General features: G+C 37.1%; 1 protein-coding gene across 5 annotated transcripts in view; it reads left to right on the forward strand.

Annotated features, from left to right (window-relative positions):
• Sano (serrano) overlaps window positions 1–23,389 on the forward strand; it is a 136,606-nt gene that overhangs the window by 59,048 nt on the left and 54,169 nt on the right. For all 5 annotated transcript variants that reach the window (XM_070315883.1, XM_070315882.1, XM_070315886.1 and 2 more), the window contains one exon: window positions 9,361–9,393. The gene's annotated coding sequence lies outside the window, so the exon portion shown is untranslated. The remainder of the gene's footprint in view (window positions 1–9,360; window positions 9,394–23,389) is intronic.

The following is a 23,389-nucleotide window of genomic DNA, read 5'->3' on the forward strand; positions in this document are numbered from 1 at the left end:
CGGAGATCAAGCCGATGACAGCGGGTGGTAGCGATGCGGCGGCGGCAACCAGAGAGTATCACTAATTCAAGGTACTTCCGCATGTGAGAAGTGATGCTCCGGACGATCTTCCTTTCTCGTTTTTGCGGCCGTAGTGGCTTCGCATCTTAGCGTGGCGCGTTCCTTCGTATTTACGTATGTACTGCGATTCGGTACGGTACACGCGCGGCAGGGAACTAACACGAGTCGGTATATCCTATCTTTGGTTTCTTGTTTCTAAGCGAATAATGTCCATCGCTAACTGATGGCTAATTAGTCGCGCAAATGCCGACGCAGGAATGCGTCGAAAAGCGACTCTCGGTGTTTATATCGCGGTATTTATCGGGATGCTTTATGAATATAACGGGGCGACTCACATACTTACGGATGCGGCGATATAATTAGATTATTAAATACATTTATGTGAATTGTATTTAATAATCGTGATATTTAATCCTAACGATTATCTCTTTTCTCATTGAATCGATATTTGATGTAAATCTTTTTTATTGGATTAGTTTCAGTTTAAGTTAATTTAACGGAGGAAATAACTCCAAAGAAATTATAAGAAACTCCAAATAAATTCGTTCAAATAAAAATTTTGGTATAAATGTCGGGAAAAAAATGAAAGCGAGTTAAATTAATATTGTATTTTTTTTATTTATTTATTTATTTTTTTTTAATAGAATGCATTTTAATTAAAGAAATGTTTCACGAATAAATTTGTAAAATTTTCAGAACTGATAAATTATTAGGTTTTTTGATTTTTTAATTTTTAAAGAGAAATAGCCTGCAATTGTTATTTATTTTTAAACTTTCAGGGCAAATAGATAGTTGCGAATCTTTTAAATTTAAATGATTCTCTTTAGCTCGTGATCTTAATCCGCCGTTTATCGATAAATTCGACTCGGCTACAAAAGATATACGGTCAACCAGATTTTCTTATATCTCTTTATCTTTCATTCTCTCTTGACGACACTTTCGCATCTCTCGAGAATCAACGTTCTTAATATTTTCTTATCCCATAATATCTTCTCTTTGTTTGGCGATGTGATATTTACGAGTAGGATTGATTGCAACGACAGTATTATTGACGAGAGCGAGATGAAAATACGATGATCCAAGAGAGCGAGATAGAAATACCAGCGGGAGAAAAAAGTAAAGAAAAGAGGAGGAGAAGGAGTAGAAGCAGCAGCAGGATAATCCTGTAGGTGAGACTAGCTTTCTTCACAATGCAATTTCCTGCACGCGCGCAAGTCACACTGCGTAGTACTCTTGGCGAAGTCCATTGTCTCCTCGTTGCATGTGCGTCTTCCTTGTAGTTTAGTGGGTTACCTAGCTGAAGATTTTCTTCAGACGAGAGACGGCGTGTTAGATAATCGCTCGCATCATAGCTTTGTCGCAGAATACATGTGAGAGATAATGAAAGAAACTATTGCGCGCTCTCGCGGTATGTTATCTTGTATCTCTTGTGTCTCATTATGTCTTGTCTTGCAAAATAACAATTATCGGATAATGGTCATGACATACTATTTTTTGCGTTTAGACTCGATTTCGCATTTAACTACACAGAGTTTGACTACAATTTGGTTTAAATTTAACACATATCACGTGTCCCAAACGGCCCACACAAATTTCTCTGTTAATTTAACATAATATTATAGATATGTTAAATGATGAAACTAATACCATGTTAATATTTTAACACAAAATGAATGCAAACTTTATAATAAATTTGAAAAAATTAATATATTTTTAATAATAGAATTAACTTGGAAAAATGTTATTGACTACGGTTAAATATTTAACGCAAAAATTTTATTGTTTTAACAAGAAAACGAATTTTCCAACTATTCGGAATCTAGATTTCAATTCGATTAAACTTTAAATATTTCCCGGACGAGATTAATAAATAGATTTCAATCTTAGAATTATTTGTAGAAAACGTTGTTTCATTATAATTTTAAAGTAATGAGACACAAGGGGAAAGGTGCAGAAACTTCTTTTTGCCGGACGACCATCGTCGTTTGAACGTTTACATCGACGGAAACTCGGGATGTGAGTTTTTCCACGCGTGGCGTATGTACCCCGCGGTGCGTCGAGTTTGACGCACTTTCAGGGCCGATGCGTTTTCGCTGCGCGAGGCTTACGAATGCATCGTGCGTGTAGTAAAAGTCCCGTGAGTATATAGCGCAACGGGGGCTCGGAGCGTTGTATCCTTTAGTGAAGATAATAGGGAAAAGTCGGAGGGGAATCAAAGATGAAGGCTTTAGAAACAAGACAAGGATTACTTTCACGCGACTTTAACTTTATCACAATTACACTATTCATAATTTTTAACTTTGTAATTCTTCACTAAAAATAGCAATCGATATATTAAAATCGAAAGAGAGAAAGATTATAAGTAAAGTTAAACAAAAATGTAAATTTAATAAAATATATAATGAGCAAAATAATGTAAATCGAATCAGGCGGTTTTTAAAAAGGATCTCGGTCTAGAATTGTAGACACGAATTTTTATATTAAATTAAATAACTATTGATAAATTCAATGTCGGATAAAAATTTCTGTAGAAAATAATATCACGATAAAATTTGAACGCGTTGAACGAAAAATTAAATAAAATGCGCAAGGGATATTGGTAAGGAACGTGAAATTGCTAGGTAACGTAGATCCGTTCCTGAAGGAGAACGATGCTGCGCGTCCGGGAAGAGAAGGAAGGAAGGGTGGTGCATCGGCGAATCTAACGACCAAATCTCTCGACGCCAGTGTAAAATGCAAAGCAGCAGCGAGCGCTGAAGTGAGGCGAGGCGAGGTGAGGTGAGGTGAGGTGAGATGAGGTGAGATACGGTAGAAGCACTTCTCTTCCCCGAATGCGAATTCCACGATGCGTGGCGACCAAGGTGGAGGTCGGGTGCTCTCTTGCGGATCTCTCCTCGTCCTGCGCTCGCGTCCTTCTTTCACGCTCCGTCCTATGTGCCGCCCTTGCTCTTCACGCGGGAGTGCGTGAAGCAGAACGAAAGGAGGGTACGGACTGTCTCGCCTTTGGACTTGCTCTCTCTTTCTTTTTCTCTCTTTTCTTTTAGTCGAACCCCGGTGTCTCGCGGGATATATCCAATTCTTTTACGTGATAGGCTACTCAATGGTGGATTTATCAGTAATAGATAAACGAAGATCTAGATTCTGCGTCTTATACAAGGCAAAAGAAAGGAAAAAAATACGATATTAAAGATATCTATAAATAATTCTAAAAATACTACATTTTTTGTAATAAGTTTGATTTATTTTAATCTTTATGAATTTAATATGTTACGAGGATATTTAATTTTGCCAAATTAAAAGATCATGAAAAAAATGGATTATAAACAATCAAGGCCAAATAGATTAAAGTATACGAAAATCTCTTGGCGACTTATATTAGAGAATTATTTTTTATTATTAATAATCATTTCTCTCATGTTAGTACATTTTACATATATTTATTGCTCATATCTCGTGGCTTCTCTAACGTAATAATCTGAAATGAACATTCGCGCGGTGAGATCCCTTGAACTTTCGCTTTACGAGTAAAAAAGGTGAAGGATATTCGTCCTCTTTTTGAAATTGTCCTTTCGTTTCCTTTTTACGACAGTTTCCTTTCTCTAGAAATTTGTCAGAGAGGCTGTCAAAATTATGATGACTAGGCATAAATGCACGCCGAATGCCAATTAACGTCGCGGCGAGATACTTTCTGCGAATTAATTATCCGCGAATTTCTGCAATGGCGACAAAAGAAGGTTATTTAACGGCACTTTCGCCGCATTAAATTTCATTAAGCATCATTGCTGGTTTTCACTTTCCTGCGTCCTTTCGTCTATCCTCCTCGGTATAAAGTTAACGATCTCTCGACACTTTCCAGGTCGGATTACGAAAACGTGACGCGTGTACGACGTGATCACGTTTATTTAATTATGTATCTTCAAACTTTTATCCTTATCGACGAAAAACATTGAAGTGCTGCAACGATAGGTGTAATGGACGGCACATGTAATGTACACGTCCGTCATACTCTTACGACATCTATATACAATATAATCAGCGTTCGTAGATAATACGTCTTATTTTTTATCCACTCTTCACTATTACTCAATTTATAAATGAAACTCTCTTGCTTTGGGATCGATAAGGCATTAATCTATTATCGGTCTCGTCGATAATCTATTATTGATTTGTGCTATTTTTAATACACAAGAGTACAAAGTCAAATAAATATAACATAATGGAATAGTGTCATTAGAATGACGAACATTAAGATTTCTCTGAAATGAAATAAAATTTCGTATGGTTTTTGTTCGTTTAAATTTGACTACATGTTACAGACATCCGTTAATTGCTCATCCTTGTGCCCTTCTTCTAATTCTTGTCTATTATCTTCGGTTTATCAGCTTTTTTATTATTTTGGAATATAATTTCTTGCTTCTCTTTTCTCTCATTCTTATTTTTCTAAAGGAAAATTGCGCGATCAAGTCGATGTCAAGCGTGACGGGGGAAACGATCACGAGGGCGATCTCGGAGCTGCGTGCGTGAGTTAAGATCACGCATAATGTTAATAAATAATGCAGTAATGGGCGTTTGCGCGCGCGAGTCGAGGAGGAGATAGTCGTTAAATGCGGCGGAACGGCGAAAGCCGCATTATTTACGCCCGCTGGCGGCCGGGGCTGGCGGTGACAAGTTTAAAAAGCCACGGGAAGTAATAACCGAGGTGTCCGCGGATTAAAAGGCGTGACACTGCTAGTTCCAGCGATCACTCTTCCCCGCAACGATGTAATTAAATCCTACAACGTACATGTACGTATGTACGTTTGTCGATTCTTTACGATCATAGCTCCGTCTCTCGCCGGCTTTCCTCTTCCCTCTCCCCTCCACCCCCTCACGTTGCCGATTGTATAATGTTATGGTAATGGCGACGATCGGGTCAGCGACAATCGAGGCTTCGAGACCAACTCTCCGGTCTGCCTGAACGTTCGAGACCTTGACGCGCGAATTCACACGGTCGCTATTAACGGGACTTTACGCGAATCCGAAACGCGCGATTTTTCAACCTTGAGGATAGAATTTAAGCTTCGCACGACGGAGTATATCGGCCGTCGCGAACATGTAAATTTGCGAAAGCTTGCTTCGAAGTTAAATCACGATAATTAAAGTGTAATCCGGAACACAATAATTGTGTAACTAACTGATTTGAGATTTTTCGGACTAGAAAAATGTTAGGAATCCGGCAACGTCTTCTATTGAATTTGTCAATTTTATTGAGTCAATAATCGATTAAAAATTTTTTAATTATAATTTAAACAATGATATTCCATATTATATTCGATAAGAAGAAATTGTCATCAGAATGATTGAAAAATTTGTTTTTATCCAAAAAAAAATAATATCGGATTGATACATTTTGTATAAATTATAAATGGATGATAGAAAAGGAAGATGATAAGGATATGAATCACTTTTCCTTTATATTGTTTTATTCGAAAATTATAGTCTCTTATCTTCCTCGCTCAATTCGCAGGAAAATCCTGCGAATTAAAAAAAAAAAAAGTAAAAGCGAAAACAAACGCGACGGCTTCTCGTTAGCGAATCGCGACTTAATGTCTCATTCGACGAGCGAGATTGATAGCGGCGCAATTAGACGCGTAAATTGTACGCTCGTCATTGTTCGTTGCGAGCGCGCGCGTGCGCGACAGCTTATCTGTCCATAAAGTGACAGTGTACTCGGGGGCGCGAGAACGTGTGGTGGTAGTTACGTATACGGTAAAATGGTTTAGATTCGCGCCGTGAGATAACCTTCGTCGTAGCTTACCGAGCGCGTCGCCGGTCGTCTCTCTCTCTCTCTCTTCCTTTTCTACCCGCGGCTATTGCTATTCCCGCGTGCGTGCGATACACGCCCGCGCGTACGGATGTAACTATACGCGTCGTAGGCTCGTTCCTCCGGTGCGTACACGCACCGGAATACGCATCGCGAAACAATGTTCCCGCACCGTGCTAGGCGCAGCGATGAGTTCGCCCACGGTAAGATACTCTTCTTCCAGAACGGAAACATAAGGTGAAGATATCTTATCGTTCTCACTTGGACATATATTTTTATATTTATATATAAGTTTTGATCAAAATATTAAATGTTGTAAATAGTTTCTATTCTAAAAGATATAAAGAAATCTTCTCATTTTTAAAAATCATAAATATGTTTGACATAATTAAAATAAATTTTTTTCTGTAGAACAATACAAAAATATTTTATATATAGCTTTTACATCAATCAATTCATTTCGTTATTCTGCGTATAAAAGTATTAAAATAAAGTCAAAAATAAGTGTAAATTAAAAAATGAGCGCTTTATGAGATACTTCAAATCTTATTTGTTTGATACAAATTATATAAATTTGTTTGAAATAAATTATATAAAATATCATTTAAATTATTGACTTTCTAATAATTTTACTTTTATATGAATAGAATATTTATGAGAATCGATTTGTATAAAAATCATTAGGTTTTATTAAAAAAGAAAATATCTTTGTACAACGTTGATATATCAAAGTAAAATGCGCGAAAATAAACAATTTATTTCGTGCATCATGTTTTCCAAAACTAAGATATTTTTGCTTGAAATATTTTTTCGTACAATCGGTTTTGTGTATGTAATATATATTGTATGTATAAAATTTTGTCTTTTGTAACTGCGTCTATGAATAGATGCAATTCGAACGGCGAATGACGATACGCGAGGACGAGGCCTGAAAAATAATCGCAGTTTTAACGATTCATTTCCCTTCGCGCCGCGATAAAACGGCTCGCTTTCATCGGGCATGTACCTCACGTGCAACGTCCTCGGCGCCGTCGTTTCCTGTTTCCTTCCCTTATCTGCGCGTCGGTAGAAACAGGAAAATCCACGAAAGCCCATACGTTATCTGCCACGTACGGTCAGGGTTCGCACACCGTACCCCAAGTACGAGAGACGAGATATCAGTCGTGCAATGCACGCCGAGCAATACACGCCGGTACTGCGAAACGCCCGTTGCGGAAACGCCGAATGAATTATTTCGCAGCCGCGCACGATCGCCAGAATTATTTCCCTCGCGGAGATTCATTGTTTTAGATCGATGCAATCTCTCCCCGGCGAGATATGGGATCAATTTTTAATGAAATTTATGACTTACGTAAGATAGATTTTTTCTTAACATAAATTCAACTTAAATTAGTCATTAAATTTTAGATCAAAATTCAAACGTTATGAAGAAGCTTATTTGAAATATTAAACAAGGAGATAGATAATTTTGTTATTTATTTCTGTCTTAATAAGCTTAACCCAAAAAATTCCAACGTCTTGTAATTATAAAAGTTATTCATATCTCGACAGATTTTCATTGAAGGAAAAATCGAATTAACATTAAACTCAAATAATATATTTATTCTAAAATTACTCCGTTTGGATTGCGAAGGATATTATACCAGCCTCTCTGTCAGAGGCAAATATGTTTCCAAGAGTTTAACGTAAAGACGGAACCGACTGTCATAATATTCTCATGGTATTTGTCTTATCGACTCTCTTCATCTCGCGCGATTATAAAGTAGCTGCTCCATATAACGCAACGTAATGGGTTAATCAAGTTTCGCTCAGAGGCCTTGCTTCCGCGACTGATGTACGATGTCATTACGTTCATAAATCTTGGAGCCGCGCGAAAGGAGAAGAAAGAGAGAGAGAGAGAGTGAGAGAGACAGGAAGGGAGATCAGGTGCGACGAGAACAATGTTTTCTCCATCGTGTTATCCTTCCTCCGTCGTACAAGGAATTTTAACGCTACGCGTGATTTAATGTGACGAAATGCCGTGTAAAAGACTCGTATACGTCGCCGATGCGTCGACCAGACTGATGGAACGGCGCTACGTGCCAGATATGACACCAGATCCGACTGTGTGCTCGTCCTATAAACTAGGAAATTATTCAAATTGGCTATGCAGGTTTCACGGGAGTTGCCTAGACACCGAAGGTATATGAAGGCTGCAAACTACTCCGTCTTCGTTTTTCTCTCGGTCTTTTTCCTTTTCGCGATGCAGCCCGTGCATCTATTTGCGCGACGCGACGCGCTGCACTTTTTCCTCTTCTCGTCATTCGCCTGACGTTTCTTCCTGAGAAAAGGTGCAACGCCGTCCACGCGACGAATGCGAAATGCAATCACGTCGGATAGATTGCGTGAGCCGCATCGGCTTGGCGTACGATTTTCCTGTTTTACAGATTTAAGCGATTTAGGATTAAGTTGGTTTAAGATACGTTTAAGATCGATCCTCTCAGAACAGTTACATACCGCATAGATTTAGAGTTATTTATGATTATTTATATATACGATCAGGAATGTGAATGAACAGGATATGATCAGATTTGAGTTATTTATAGATTGTTGTGTTATAAGGATTAACCAACTCTCTTGCCTGCATTCCAAATACATGTTGCAAGCGAAGTATTGCGTATGTGGAAAGCTGAATTTATTTCGTGGAAACTTTTAATTATTTATAAGAATCTTGACTCTATTTTCAATAGTTCTTTTAATAGTTTTTGATAGTTTAAACACAAATAATTCTGGATAATTAAACAAAAGAATATATTTCAAGGCAAAAATGAGATGCCGAGTTTATGCAGCATCTCATTTTATTCTGCAAGATTTTCTTTATTATTTGTCGTTAGATTTTCAAAGATTCATAGCTTTGCGTGAGTTCTAGAAAGAGTTTTACTTTTTAAAAGTAAAAAAATATAGATTAATATAAAATAGTCACGAATATAACTATTAAAAATAATATTAATCAATTATAAATTATATTATATACAAAATGATACACACAAGTTTCACATACACAACTATTGCTCATGTATGTATATTTATTTTAATGATAAATATAAAATTGCTATTAACATATAATTTTTCGAATTCTTCAAAGAGCAGCATAATTACATATTGCGATATATTTATTATACATATATACATTAATGCATATAAATATATCGTTAATTATCGTAATCTTCACAGCGTGTTAAGTCGATATTACATTTGTCGTACGACAAACTTTTTAAGCATATTGATTGGCTGCAAAATAGAAACTTTCTCGAGTCCCTAGAAATTAGCTAATCAATGCGCTTAAAAAGTTTGTTGTACGACAAATGTAATATCAGCCTTACTTTTTTTTTTTTCCTACTGATGGCAATATATCGTGCGTAAAGCAAGGTGCAGATATAATTACTTAATCGATATAATCGCGCGAATACTCATCGCATCATCATTATAATCACGCGTATATTTTTTTTCTGTTACAGGATCGAGTCAAAGTCAGTGCCAAAAATCAACAAGTGAGTATCGGGCGTGAGTACCTCTTACTTACGCGTAATGTAATTACAAGCTCATGGAGAGCCACGGTTTCGCAGGGTTAATACTCGTTTTACGTGAGATTTATGTTTCTCTCGTTCGGTCCCGCACGCGTACACGCGCGCGTGCGTAAAATCGCGTATCCGCGCGCGCGCGCGCGCTCGCGCTACTCCATCGACCGAGGTGATTCTTAATTACATTTTGAATTACGCTGTAAAACGAGATGAAAATATTTGAATCTTATCGCGAGTCATTTTCGAAAGGCGTTTCCGCGAAAATGAAATGTTGTTTGTGCACCTTGCGTTCAACGATTGATTGATTGACTCCGGCTGTCGCATGATGAGAAAAAAAAGTATACCTGTCCTATAATACGGGGCTTCCGATGATCCTTCTGCCATGCGCACTTTAGGGACGATTAGGGATTTCGATGATAATTGCGACAAAAATAGGGAAATTAGCAAATTGAAGTATATATTTACGTAAGGGATATTATATCGAAATTACAAGTGGGATGCTAATCACGATATAGATACTATGTTTTCTTGGTAGTCACGCAATCTCGTAGAAAGGAGAAGGCATGATAAGAGAAAAAATGCCGCTGAGCGAATAGATTTAGAACTAGAGAGAGGAAAAGGGAGAGAGAGAGAGAGAGAGAGAGAGAGAGAGAGAGAGAGACCCTAGATCACTTCAAATTTATACGTTACTTATGAATAATATTTTTAGTTTGCATATTTTTTTAGTAATATATTGAATCTCTAATAGATGTTAAAATAGTTTTCATAATTTATAGCAATTATGAAAAAAAGACAACTGTTTTTCATTAAAATACAAAGTTGTTAAAATTAAAATTTGTATGCAGGGAGAGTAAGAAGGAGAAATTATCAAAAATTATATTATACCGAGTTTAAAGATATAGAAAATCAGCGGTTATATCTCATAGAATAAGAGTCAGTCGCGTTCAAAGGGCTTGACATAATTGAGAGATCATGCCAATTAGATGCGCCTTTAACGGTTTAGCTGTTAGGCGGAAGTCGATAGAGTCCCCGGGCTCTGTATTTGCATTCTGATTATAAGCTTGCACAAATCTAAAGCGTCATATCTCGTCGATTATCAGTATCTCTAATAATCTCCGTGTTACTCGTTATGACTGTACCGGCAATAAATAGGAAAACAGACCAATCCAGTTAAGAGAAATCGTCGTCTCAATTTGCCAGGCTTTTTACTGTTGCGTGATTTCATTGATTTTAAGACTCGCCTTCTCGTCTATCCGCTGCTCTGCATTTCCATTTTAATTATAAATGAGTGCGATGCTGGTGTTGGCGTGTCCGAGGAAGGATAGAACCTATTCTGGACGCCAACACACTCTCTGCTATCGCTTCTCGTTCGCGAGATGTTTAATGGGATGCGATCCTGTTCATTCTCCCTAATTTTTTTTCGTTATTGAAGTAGAAAAATCATGCAAGCCTGTGAGATCAAGTGTAATATGTGTATAATCTTATGCTTTAAAATATACATGCTTTAATAATACATTATTTGGTTTTTTTTTTGCGAACGTATATTTAAAATGTGAAAAATTTGACACAAAATCGAAAAGTGTTGTAGAACAATATTTATGAGAGTATCGCATTTTAAAAATAAAGATGTATTGAAATGAAGTTAAAATAAGCACGGTTAAAAAGTCTAATCTTTAAAACACAAGTGCGCCTCACAATTCACAATACTAATATACGTATTCAGGGGTTTGACGCTAATGTGACAAGTAAAGATCGCTACATTATACGGACCACGAAAGGCTAATTCAGTGAAGAGCATGCAAAGCTGAGAAAGTATAAATGCTCAAACACAGATATCGTAAGTACTCAACGGTTGAGTAGTCGCATTTTTCTTCTTCAGAAAAAGAAAATACGTGTAATATCTAAAGAAAGATATATTCTTGTCAAATGCAAAGTCTAGTCAAAGAATTCATTCATTTTCTACGTTGACTTTATCGAATTTTAATGTAAAAGAACAAGAATTTGTTCTCCTTTGCATATATTTGAATATATGCTAATCTAATTAACGTGTTATTTATATTTTGAATTTAACAGCGCCAAGTGTTTCTCTAATTGAAAAGTTATTTTATACTTAAATTTGTCTTTTGAATTAAAATTTCTTTTTCGCTTTAATATACTTCACTATTTTGATCACATTGCAAGTTTTAATATTAGAAATAATAATAAATGAATTTTGTAAAATAAATTTTTATTAATTGGCGCAATATTTTTATATCACTATTTTTGTAGAATATTAAAACAACTATTTTGTAAAACAGTTTTTTAGATATTTTTTGGATATGACAGTGTTTTTGTATTAAGATAGCACTATTTTGTATAAGAATTTTTCACAACAAATTGAAATAACATTATTTTGTGTAAGTTTTTTTTTTTTTTTATACTGAAAGATGCTTGTGCACGTGCACTTGGCGCCTTTTTTTTCACTTTAAAAAAAAAAAAAGAATTTTTTAGCAATTACATCATTTTCTTTATATACCGTGTGTTATATATTATCTTATTTCTGCAATCAGATTAAATGAATACATCTATTATATTTCTAAATTATAAAAGCAACTCTTTCATCTCTTTGATTGATACTATACGCTTGTGGTATACTATAAATTACCTAACTAATCTGTCTCATAAATTTATAGAATACACACATCATAACTTGTATAATTTATATTATATTATAACTTATATTGTAATTTAAATATAAATTAAAAAGTGATAGATGTTATGTTTCTTTTTTTTTCAATATTTAAGATCTCGCCGGTAGGCGAGACGTGCGCGGAACGCGAGGCACAAGTGGCTTATGCAATCCACAGTCCACGGCTCTGAATTTGTGAATGACCTTGCACTCCCTGCCGTGGTGAATGCAATCATTCGCGTATTCACGATGCACCAGGCGAAGTAACTACTGATCGCCACTTACCCCAATGTCCAAGTCCTCCTACCTATAGGAATCGGCTCGAAGGACCAGAAATTTTATCGCCTCTCCGATCATTAACGCGTCGGATGGAGTTACTAGTAGGATACATTTGATAGTAGGATACCTCTTGGAATTCTGGGTCGTGCGAGCGGCTCATCTTTTAGTTTCTTTCGCACTTACACATACGCGTTCACTTTCACACTCGTACTATACAAAATGAAAATAAAATCTTAATTGTCTTAATCGTTTGCTACCGTCTTGTCCTCACTATCTCACGTTTAATTAATCTCACCTTCTAACAATCGTTTCTAAATCTCGCTAATATTCGCACAAAGGCATTGAACCCATCGTTGTATAGTAATACTGGTAACGCAGCATATTGCCGAGCGCGTAAATATCAATAAAATCAAATCAGATCCGTGACATTGATTGGTCTTAGATCATATCGAGATTTCTCGCTAGAGATTCCAGACGTTTTACATTCAAACTCATTTCTCCGGATTATAAAATAGTATAAAAGAAGTATATTTGCAAGTCTGAAAAATTGTAAAGTTCGTTACACGTTGTTTCATCTACTTTAATATATAACCGATTCATAAATTACGTAATAATTATACATATATTTATGTGCTTAAGTTTAGCAAACTTTGGCTAAACCCGAGAATGCGTATCTAAGACCGGGAAAAAAATTAATTTAATTTAAAATTTTAATTAATTTATAATTTTAATTTAATTTTTAATTAATTATAATCCAATATACTAATCTATGAGTAAAAAAGACGCGAAGTTTTAATACTCGATGTAATACGTATATTAAAACTTTGCGTCTCTCTTTGTGCGCATAAATTAGATTTATAAAAAATTATATATGTATATATACATACATACATATATATATATATATATATATATATATATATATATTTCACATATATACATATATTTTACATATATACATATATTTTACATATATACATATATTTATATACATTATACACACGTAATAATTGTTATATAATAATTTTTCCTATCGAGGATATGCTGTAATTCGTGTTGTAACTCATCTTTTATATCTTATTTGATTCGTACGACGTATCTGTCAACATAATTCCAATATATTGCGGCGCGTGTAGCCAATATTATAAGGCATGACGAAGGGTAAAAGGAGCGGAGACGTCGCCGTGAAATAATATTAATTACCGATGAGACGTTACGCCTGTCCAAGGTGAGTCGGTCGCTCTTTCTCAGGAATACCACCAGTCTCTCTCTCTCTCTCTCTCTCTCTCTCTTTCTCGTCTAAAACGGGTAGCATTCTGTCCGTAGGATCCGCATTTCCATTCCGATTACAAGCTCCTAGGAACGTACAATGTTGTACCCTCGCTATTACTCAGATACCCCCGTATTATTCCTTCTGATGAGCGGGTCCTTTTTCTAACCCTCTTTCTTCTTGTCTCTCTTTCCTCGTATTCTTCCCTCTCGGGCTATGATCTTCGTCTCTCGTTGTTTCTGATTTCTTCATGAGATTCCTGCGGTTCTACCGCGAATCACGTGGAAAAAGGCAGGATGTACGTAGAATATTTCGCGACCTTGCGATTCACGTATAAGCCCGTATACGTGTGGCTTGTTTTTTTCTTTCTCTCGCGTCGCGTAGGATGACTCTGACGAGCGGATGAGGATAACGTCTGAATTTTCTCGTGGCACGCAACGTGGCGGCGAACGAACCTCCTCGTTAGACTAACGCGCGGGGATATAACACTTTGAATACTTTTACGACTCTATCGCGGATTGATGACTTCATCGATTGCGAGGTATCAACGCGTGTTTCGATTATAATGATCGTCCGCGGCTCTTGTGCGATGCAAAAACTACGCTGCGAGTTATACGCCGTATGGATGCAGCTTTTTCTTCTTTTTACAGCTAAATACTATGTATATCGTATTACATATTAATATTTAACTAAATGTATTATATACTAACATTATTGAATATATATGTTACTATATTTTTTTTTTAAATGAGGAATATGTGGTTTTCAAAATTATTATTCAAATGTAAAATTGTTTAATTCAGGTATTTAAACGAGAATATTTTTTCTTTGTCTATAAAAAAAAAAAAAAAAAAAAAAAAAAAAAAAAAAAAAAACCGCTTTCATCTTTATTAATCATTTTCGTCATATAATAATCACATAATATTTTATTTTAATTATTATACTTTTCACGCGTAGTACACGAGTCTCTACCTTCGATCATGCCTGAAGGCTGGTACACGAATTCCGCGAACTTTCCGTCTTACCGTTCGCCGCGGTGGAATTATTTCCTTTACAATTACATCGGCGATAACAGGTCATTCTGCATGTCCGGCTTACGCCGTACGCAAATCCCCCTTTGATGTACCGCAGCGACGCTGAAGCGATGAAGCTGAATTCACGCAAGCGAGCGAGAAAGCAAACATGCACATGCGTGCCCGTATTTGTACGCATTCGTTTGCACATTGTAGGAACGTGTTCGGCCGATCCCGGCTCAGCGATCTGAGCATGGTTACGTTAGTCCCGGCTTTATAATGAGTCGATCTCCGTTTACACAAACAACCAGCTGGCGCATAAAAGAAGTATTGTACTTTTCTCGAGCGATCGGTCGATAGAGGTCTTTTACTCTTATTATTGCGTTACGAGTCCGGCATTTCTTAATCAAGATAATTATTCTCGTAACGTCAAGGCGTCATGTTAAGAAACCTCATTGTCTCTTGTTGTTAAAGGATAAGGTGTATGCGTGCGCGTGCGCGCCTTGTTTTTTTTTTATCTCGGAAAGAGGATTCTGTTAGGTGTGATTATTCGAGCGAAATTTCACTCGATGTTGAGGTCTCGTTGATTCGTTTCTTTCGAGCCTCTTCTCGTGATTGTCCTCGTCATCGTCGTCGATGCGGATCCTACGATCCGAGGTGAAAACGAGCAGCAAAGGAATTTCAAGGTTGCTGCGCCGATGGAAAAAAAGTTGCCAAAAGTAAAATAAGCCTCCCTCTTTTTCCGCGTCGCGCCAGAATGAATACCACTAAGAGAAGAGAGGCCTATGTTTCCAACTGCACTCGATGATTCGAAGAATCTTTCACGACAAAGTGGTTAACCAACAAAAAAAATTGCATATTTGCATAAATCAAGGCCGCGCAAAGAAGAGTCGGGGATATCTAAATATTATTTTGAATTGCTTTTCATAAAATTGACAATTGAATCTCTTAATCAGTAGGCATGTTCACAAGTGTATCCGTGAAAATTTTTTGTAATACGTTTTTCTCAAGTGGTTTCATAGATTTAAGTATGCAAATAATATACTTGTCTTCTATAATGATTATGAGTTTACCGTCAGCATTAAATATTAGTTTGATATTTTTTTTTCAATTTCGTATTTTTTCTTCATTATTGTTTAATATTTATTCATAAGAAGCGGAATAACTTGCAGACTATTTTACGTGTTTGTAAGAAAATTACATAATGGAATGCAGTAAAAAAAGATTTTGAATACTTCCGCGAGTATATTATATAAATCACATTAAATGGAAGATTGTACTCTCGTGATTTCTATCATTTTCAACATGAATGATATATTATTATAAACGACACACATAACGACTGTTTTTGCAGGATCGAAAAGCGCTTGTCCTTGTATTATGAAAATAAATAATATAAATGAAAAATAGTATCAACGAGAAAACAGGATATGGGAGGGGTGACGAAAAAAAAATTTGCGGCTCATACGAGACGCATTATGCTCCTCGTTCTACAAGACGGACGAGTATTTTGTTAGATTTAGGGCCAACGCCCAGGACCCACCTCTTTCCTCGTCGCACTTTTTTTTTCATACGTGAACACGAGACGGTCCTGCTGTGAAAGGCCCAACGAGTATCTCCGGTAGGGTTTAGTGCAAACGGCTTTTGGGCTCTGCCATAGGCGTGGCGAAAAAAATTTGCGTACCGCAAAGGATCGTTTCGAGAGATCTTCTCTCTCTTTCTTCCCCTTTCGAACCCATCATATCATATCATTATTACGTTCTGTTTTGTTTCAAACAACATACTAGTAAATTTACGAAGAGAAATGTTACTTCGTATAAACGTAATATGACGTTAATTCCTTATTCCCGCGAAATTCTACCTTTACATTATCGATTCAAACAGAGGAGGAAAAAAGAAAAAGGGGGAAAAAGATCAAAACGAACAAAAGAATTCAACATCTATTACTATAGGCTTGCATTTTCGCGTTGCATTAGCCGATCTGCATCGAGGATCCCATCAAGAGATCGGCCGCGGGAATACCGTCTTTCTTGGCCTCTCGACACGATCCCTGACCCTTTCGCAATAACCAGGATGCATTGCACGCAACAGCAGTGCTTCGAAACGATCCGCGACTGCAGGCACAGCGGCGTTATCCGTACTTGTACATATACTTGTACCCACGCCAATATACCAGCACTGAGGTACTCTATCATTGCTACTTCGTTGCTGCACTTTACTTCGCGTTCGCGGCTTCGTGCTACCATGTACATACTTCGATCCGAACGCGCGGCGTTCATGAGAGAGAGAGAGAGAGAGAGAGAGAAGACGCATGAGATTCACGATGATATTTCGGTTCTCACAAGAATCGCAAGATTAATCCATATGCAAAGCAAGAAAATATCATTTTCAATCGGAATAAATTTCCTTGCATTCACAGGCAAATATACGGATACAATTGTTACAATTATACAAAAGTATAAACAATATTTGCGTAAGATATACAAAGGATAAAAGATAGCGGATAGTGTTTACTTCGAGATTTTGTTCGACAGTCAATAGAAATATTCAATTTGACGTTTGGTTGGATTACAAGAGGCTGTAGTGTCAAGCTACTGCCACAAGGCGCTTGCACGAGGTATATTTTATTTGTATCGCTACATGTGCATATAGCTCGCGTTGGCTCGCAACTATATATTGAATTTCAACCGCTCTCGGAATCAGCGGCATTACACATTCTAGAACTCATCCCAAGGCTAACCTCTTGCAGCAGAAAATCCGAGAGAGATTGCTATTCTTTTTTTTTATTAAATATATTTCGCTACGAGGATTCCATTTTCGAACGTGCTAAATTTACCTGCTCGGAGTTGTCGAGTCCTTTTTATTATTCATATGTAGCATACGTCCAGAATAATAGGTTTAATATTTCCGTTTGCTTCCATACCGGCTTTATCGCGCGCAATCACCGTTTCAGGAATGACTTAATATATCTGTACAAGTTTTGAAAGAAAAATTCCTACTTAACATATACATTAACTTGAATTTAAAATATTTAAATACTAAAATATTTTATTAATGATTAATATCTACTTCAAATTCCAGAAGTTTAAGCTTTCGAAATTATCCATGAGTTTTGAGTATTATAAAAAATTGCTGAATTCTTTAGTCCCTTGAGTTTAAATCGCGCTAAATTTCCTTTCTCTTTCTTTCTTTCACAATAACAGATATTACATATATCGTAGTTTTATAGAAATATTAAATTGCACAAATTTATCAAAAATGACGGAGCAGATACGTACAGTTGATTAACTACGCTACGTAAACGAAACATTAAACATTAAAAATCTGTATATTGAATGTCAGCTCTCTTCAGCGAATGCAAAGAAATATTTGCCATATTTTCAGTTTGACCAATTCGCGATTCGTGTATTCGAGTCAAAGGTAAAATCCTCGTACTCTCCGACTACCCTACGCCAATGGCAGGCGTAAAGGGAAGGCACGAAGCACGAAAAAGAGTTTGCCATCGGGCTCGAACACTTTCCAGCGCGCCGCTCCGGAGTTCCACGACCGCGTTTCGGGACAACAGCGCATCGGTACCCAACCGTGGGGCCTCCCCGTCCTTGGTCCGTGTCAGTGGCATAGACCATACAGGGCCCGTTCAAGGTCGAACCGAGCGCACACGAGCGCCGACGGAGGCGCACGAGGGGCCCCGAGTCCGGTCGAAGGTACTCTCTTCGACCGGGGCCCAATGACTAGCGGGGGCAGGATGGCGGGGCCGGTATGGGCGGGGGTGGAGAAGAGAGGGGGGAGGTTCGGCGAGAGTACGGGCGGTCGCAGAGGAGAGAGAGGAGATAATGCCCGACCGAAGCGATCGAAGGTCTCCGGCCCCAAGTGTCATCCTATACCCGTAAGGTCTGCCACGTCGTTTCTCCGCGTCTTAACGCACATTAATACGCGTTATGTATACATTGGGGCGACACCCGTCTTTTCGTCGTGGTTTTCGCTGTCCGTTCTACTCTGACTCTTTTTTCTTTCCTCTGTCATCTGCGCTGCTTGCCTTTCTTTCTTTTTCTCTCTTTTCTTTCTGTTCTCTCTCTCTCTCTCTCTCTCTCTCTCTCTCTCTCACACACAGTTCTTGCTCTATTTTTCTTTTTAAATATTTTTGTGGCCCGACTCTCTGAGAAGAGATCGGCCCCCTTTCTTTCCCCCTAATATTTCCAGCGAACGGTTCCACTCAAGGGCCATCTCGTATTAATCTTTTAAAACCGTTTCAGGGGAATTAGATGGCGACTTGTTCCGTTGACGATGATTGGTAGAGATACTTGGTCTATTCAGCGGACAGCACTATTAATTGTAAATGTTGAAAGTCTGTTGCATTTTTAAATGGCCTCTTGTTATCTTTAATCGAACATAAGAAGTTACGAGTGTGAAAAAAAAAATTATGGAGATTTTTTAATTTCAATATAATATAATTTTATAAATTAATTATATAGTGTACACGTTTTATAATACATATATCTCTAATTTATATTATATATTATAGTATACATTACATAATATTATAGTAACATAAAACTATTTACATATTCTCACAATAGATTTATATTTCTTGATTTTTTAGTTCATATTACGATTTAACGACATGATATAGTTTTTTGTAATCTTTCTTGCACTACTTTCTTTGTAATCCATTCATAAGATTCATGCTGAGTTGCTATCTGTTATATTCTCGAAGATGTATATATGTACAGATATTTTCTTTTCATGTTAATTGATGATTCATATATTTGAGATTAGTCAAGAATCTGACGCTTTTTTTTTTTAATACAAATGTGGACTAGTTTCGGACTGAACAGACATCGGCCACGTATCTATTTCTAAAAAGTTACAGCTATATATAAATGACATAAGTGCGTAAATGCAGTTTCTTTTCCTTTATCATTTATTGTCTTCTTCTATGAAAAGTAAAGCTTCCCGTAAAGAATGTTACCTAAATTAAAAATATTTGTTATTTCCCGAGTCTTTTTCCCTCTCTCTGACATTTTGAAATTAATGAAAATTCTTGCATAAATACTTCTATCCGACAAAAATGGCAGTAAAATCGTTGCCTAAAAAAATATATTAATGCCGATGCAATGGAAACAGCTATTTAAGTTGCTGGAAATTTTAAATACCGATTAAATGTACAACCTTGTTGTAGAAAGATTTACAGCTTCTAACAAGATGCAGTTACATAAATGTGCTATTTACTCATACTGTATTTTAGCACGGCACAGACGATGCGCCATCGCGATGTTGCAGAAAATAGTTGGTGTGAAAAAGCTCTAATGCCATGACTAAATAAAGGTAACGCGCGACTTACATTACGGGACAGTCCGATTGATAACCACTGACAATGAGTGACGCTGTCACGTTCTGCTCGTTTCGCATAACGGACCGACCGGCTAAACGAGCGTTCTGTCCTGACCTATCGAGAAGAAGGTGGGCGATATTAATTGTAAATCGAGCACGAGGGCAAATTTGATTTAGAGTTCTTCGCGCGATCCTACGTTATATATACGGCGATAAAAAAATTTACGGTCAGCTTGGCTCTATTTTTGTTTAAGGGAGAAGAGGCCATATTTCCATATGAATATTAGAATATATTTAAACAATTTAAACATTTACTAATTTTCACATAATCTCTCTTCTATTTTAAAAATTCACTGCGTTAAATGAATATATAAATAAATAACGTGCATATACGAATATAAATAACCTACCAGCATAAAACAGTTTACCGTTCTATGTGATCATTGGAAATGCCGGTCGATATGTCTTTTCCGTAGAGATAGCTAAGGCAACAGAGCTATTATCGAAGAGGGAACCGTTCGAATTCCTACGTAAATTAACGAATATCATGTCGTAACAATTTACCTGTTTTTCCTGTGGCCACGGTGTGCGGCCACGCTCATTTCTTTCTTCGCTCGGGAAGGGGAATCCCTAACAATCAATCTTTCAAAGCGTATCATGTTTCCCGTGTTATCTCGTTAATTACGGGCGGAAACTTTCAACGGTACTTTGAATAGAGCGTTAAACGAAAAAAAAAAAATTATCCTCTTCAAATTATAACGGAAGGGAGAAGGGGGAGGGGGGGGGAATGATTTACTGTACAAAGGGAGCGATATTTCGGTGAAAAACTTGACAAACGATATATATGCTACCAATATTAATTATAATCAGAATAAATAAAACACATAAGTCTTTTCAAGCCGTCGACGCCTCGGCGTTGATTGAAATTTCACGGCAGGCGTTATCGGCATGTATAACGTTCGTGAATTGTTTCACGGCATTAATATTAATTAGGATTAGCGAATTAATAAGTACGCTGACGAGGGTCTGGTTTCGTGTGAACGTGACCCCCCAACACACGTGTACGCGCGCGCAATCGCCATATATATCCTACGCTTGTACACTTACATTTTAACGCGCGAGATACGCCGTAATGTATCGTTCTCGTCCACATGTACGAGGCACTCTGCGTACTATGTATTAAGCGAGAGAAAGAGAGAGAGAGAGAGAGAGAAAGAGAGAGAAAGCCGGTTGGCGTCAGAAATGATTGCGGAATTCTTTAGCCCCGAATGATGGGGCGGAGAGGACGCAAGAAAGAAGCCCCTTCAGGGATCGACGTACCGCGGATAAGTAACTATCTTGTGCCAGGAAAAGGTGAAAGGGAATAGGAAGAAAAGAGTCGGCTAGGATACACAAGGATTGCTACCGAGTTCAGACACTATTGCTGTTAAGTCGCGATGTAACCGTGCGCGATGTCGTTCGGTGACCAATCGATGCGCGTTAGTCGGCGTTTTGCGCCGCTGAAAACATTTTCAAGAGCGATTCCGTTGCGAGGCATCCTCTCCGCGGCGATAAAACGATGAGGGTATAACAGCGTCGATCGAAAAAAGAAACTTACATTTTCAATTTCAAGACATTTTCAAGAAAGGCAAATAAATTAACTTTGTTCCATTCGAATGAATACACATTTTATTGTTGCGTACTCGAAATGTTCTAGGAATATTCTGTGGACAATCAGTTTCTTTGTAGCATCGCGAATAAGTAGCGGTAGCGGTCAAGAAGAGTCATCATCGGTTTTTTGAAAACCTCGAGTAGAATTTGGAACTTCATTACCGTTACATCGCGATCATATTTTTTGAGAAATGATACTTTTCCTCCGCATCGGCTGCATACGATTTTCCTTTTGATTATCTAGCGAATAATGATCGCTGTGGATTTAAATTATTTTTACGCGACCTGTCAAGTCTCCTCATCTCGACAATGACATTTTTTTTCATATAGCATAATTTTATATATTGGAGGATTTCTTTGGGTCGTCACGAATTTTGCTCGATTTTGTTAAATAATCGTCAAATAATAGTTGTAATAAAAATAATTTTCTAAATTTCCTTTCTAAGTAAATATTTTCTAATTTTTCTTTTCTTTTGATAAAAGAAGTCGCAATTTTTCGAGCATTAACTTTTAATAAAGGTCCAAACGTTTTAATACGGAATAATAAAAAATTTCGAGTTAGTTAATTGGGTATTCGTCAAGAGTCCGGTAAGCTTCGTAAGCCTGCAGGAGGCTCCTGCGTGACTTGGCGTTAAAGCACTAATTAGATGATTGGCTCCAACGGTAAAACACAATTTAGCAACTTTCCCAGGATAAAAATTTTTAAATGAAACACGCAACGAGAGATCACCCCAAGATCGCGTCCGCGATAGGCGCGGTACAAACTCACGAGCGTGGACGCGCCCGTCTCGCTAGTTCTGAAATGGTAATGTCATTACATTAAATGCCGATGCCCGCGTACGCATAATTTTATTATTTGACGAAATTCCGTAGAACATTGTACGCGTGTGTCCCATACGGAAGTGTGAATACACTGTTGGAAAATTTGATTTAAATTTAATATATATCGCGTGCCCCGAAAGGTCCACACACATTTTTGCGATTATTTAATATAATATGTTAAATGGTGACACTCTAATACTGTGTTAATATTTCAATTCAAAATAAATGCATACTTTTCATAGTAATCTGAAATAAATTTTGTGTAAAACATCAACATATTTTTAATAATAAAATTAATTTACAGAAATGTTATTGACGTCACTCTCATTCCTATAGTAGAATAAAATCAACATTTTTTTCTGTAGATTTTGACAGATAAATTCTGTCACTTATAATACGGAACATATTTATTGTGTAAAATTAGAAATATGTGCACAGTTTTTACGCTTCTTTTTAATTGTTTTAATAATATAACATTTGAATTCAATTAACACATGAATATATTAAATATTTAACACAAAAATTTTAACCGGCATATTTTTTTTACAAAAAAACTAATTTTCCAAATGTAGCTACGTAAGGCGCTCCGAGTGATTCAGAACAAATCGAACTTGTCGCGGATATGTAAATTAAAGAATGTGTATGAGAGAGAAGGTGAGAGGAAGAGAGTGAGAGAGATGCAGAGAGGCTGCATGTACACGCGGCCCACATATATTTACATCTCACGTGAGTAAGAAAGGACTCGGCGCGTTTCATTAGTGCCCCGTTATTTTCTAAGCATCCTGCCATGCTGATTATCGCGCGCTTACTTCTACGATGGTAATTCTCTCTCTTCCTGCCATCCGTCCGCTCGTTCGCGTTGCATCATGTTGTAACTATGCACGTTAGGAAAGCTGTCCCCGAATTAGCCCGTCCGTCAGCCGCGCACGGCTA

Source organism: Polyergus mexicanus, unplaced genomic scaffold, assembly GCF_030449975.1.
Source record: "Polyergus mexicanus isolate NDT 795.1 unplaced genomic scaffold, iyPolMexi1.0 SCAF_2, whole genome shotgun sequence".
Taxonomy (NCBI): domain Eukaryota; kingdom Metazoa; phylum Arthropoda; class Insecta; order Hymenoptera; family Formicidae; genus Polyergus; species Polyergus mexicanus.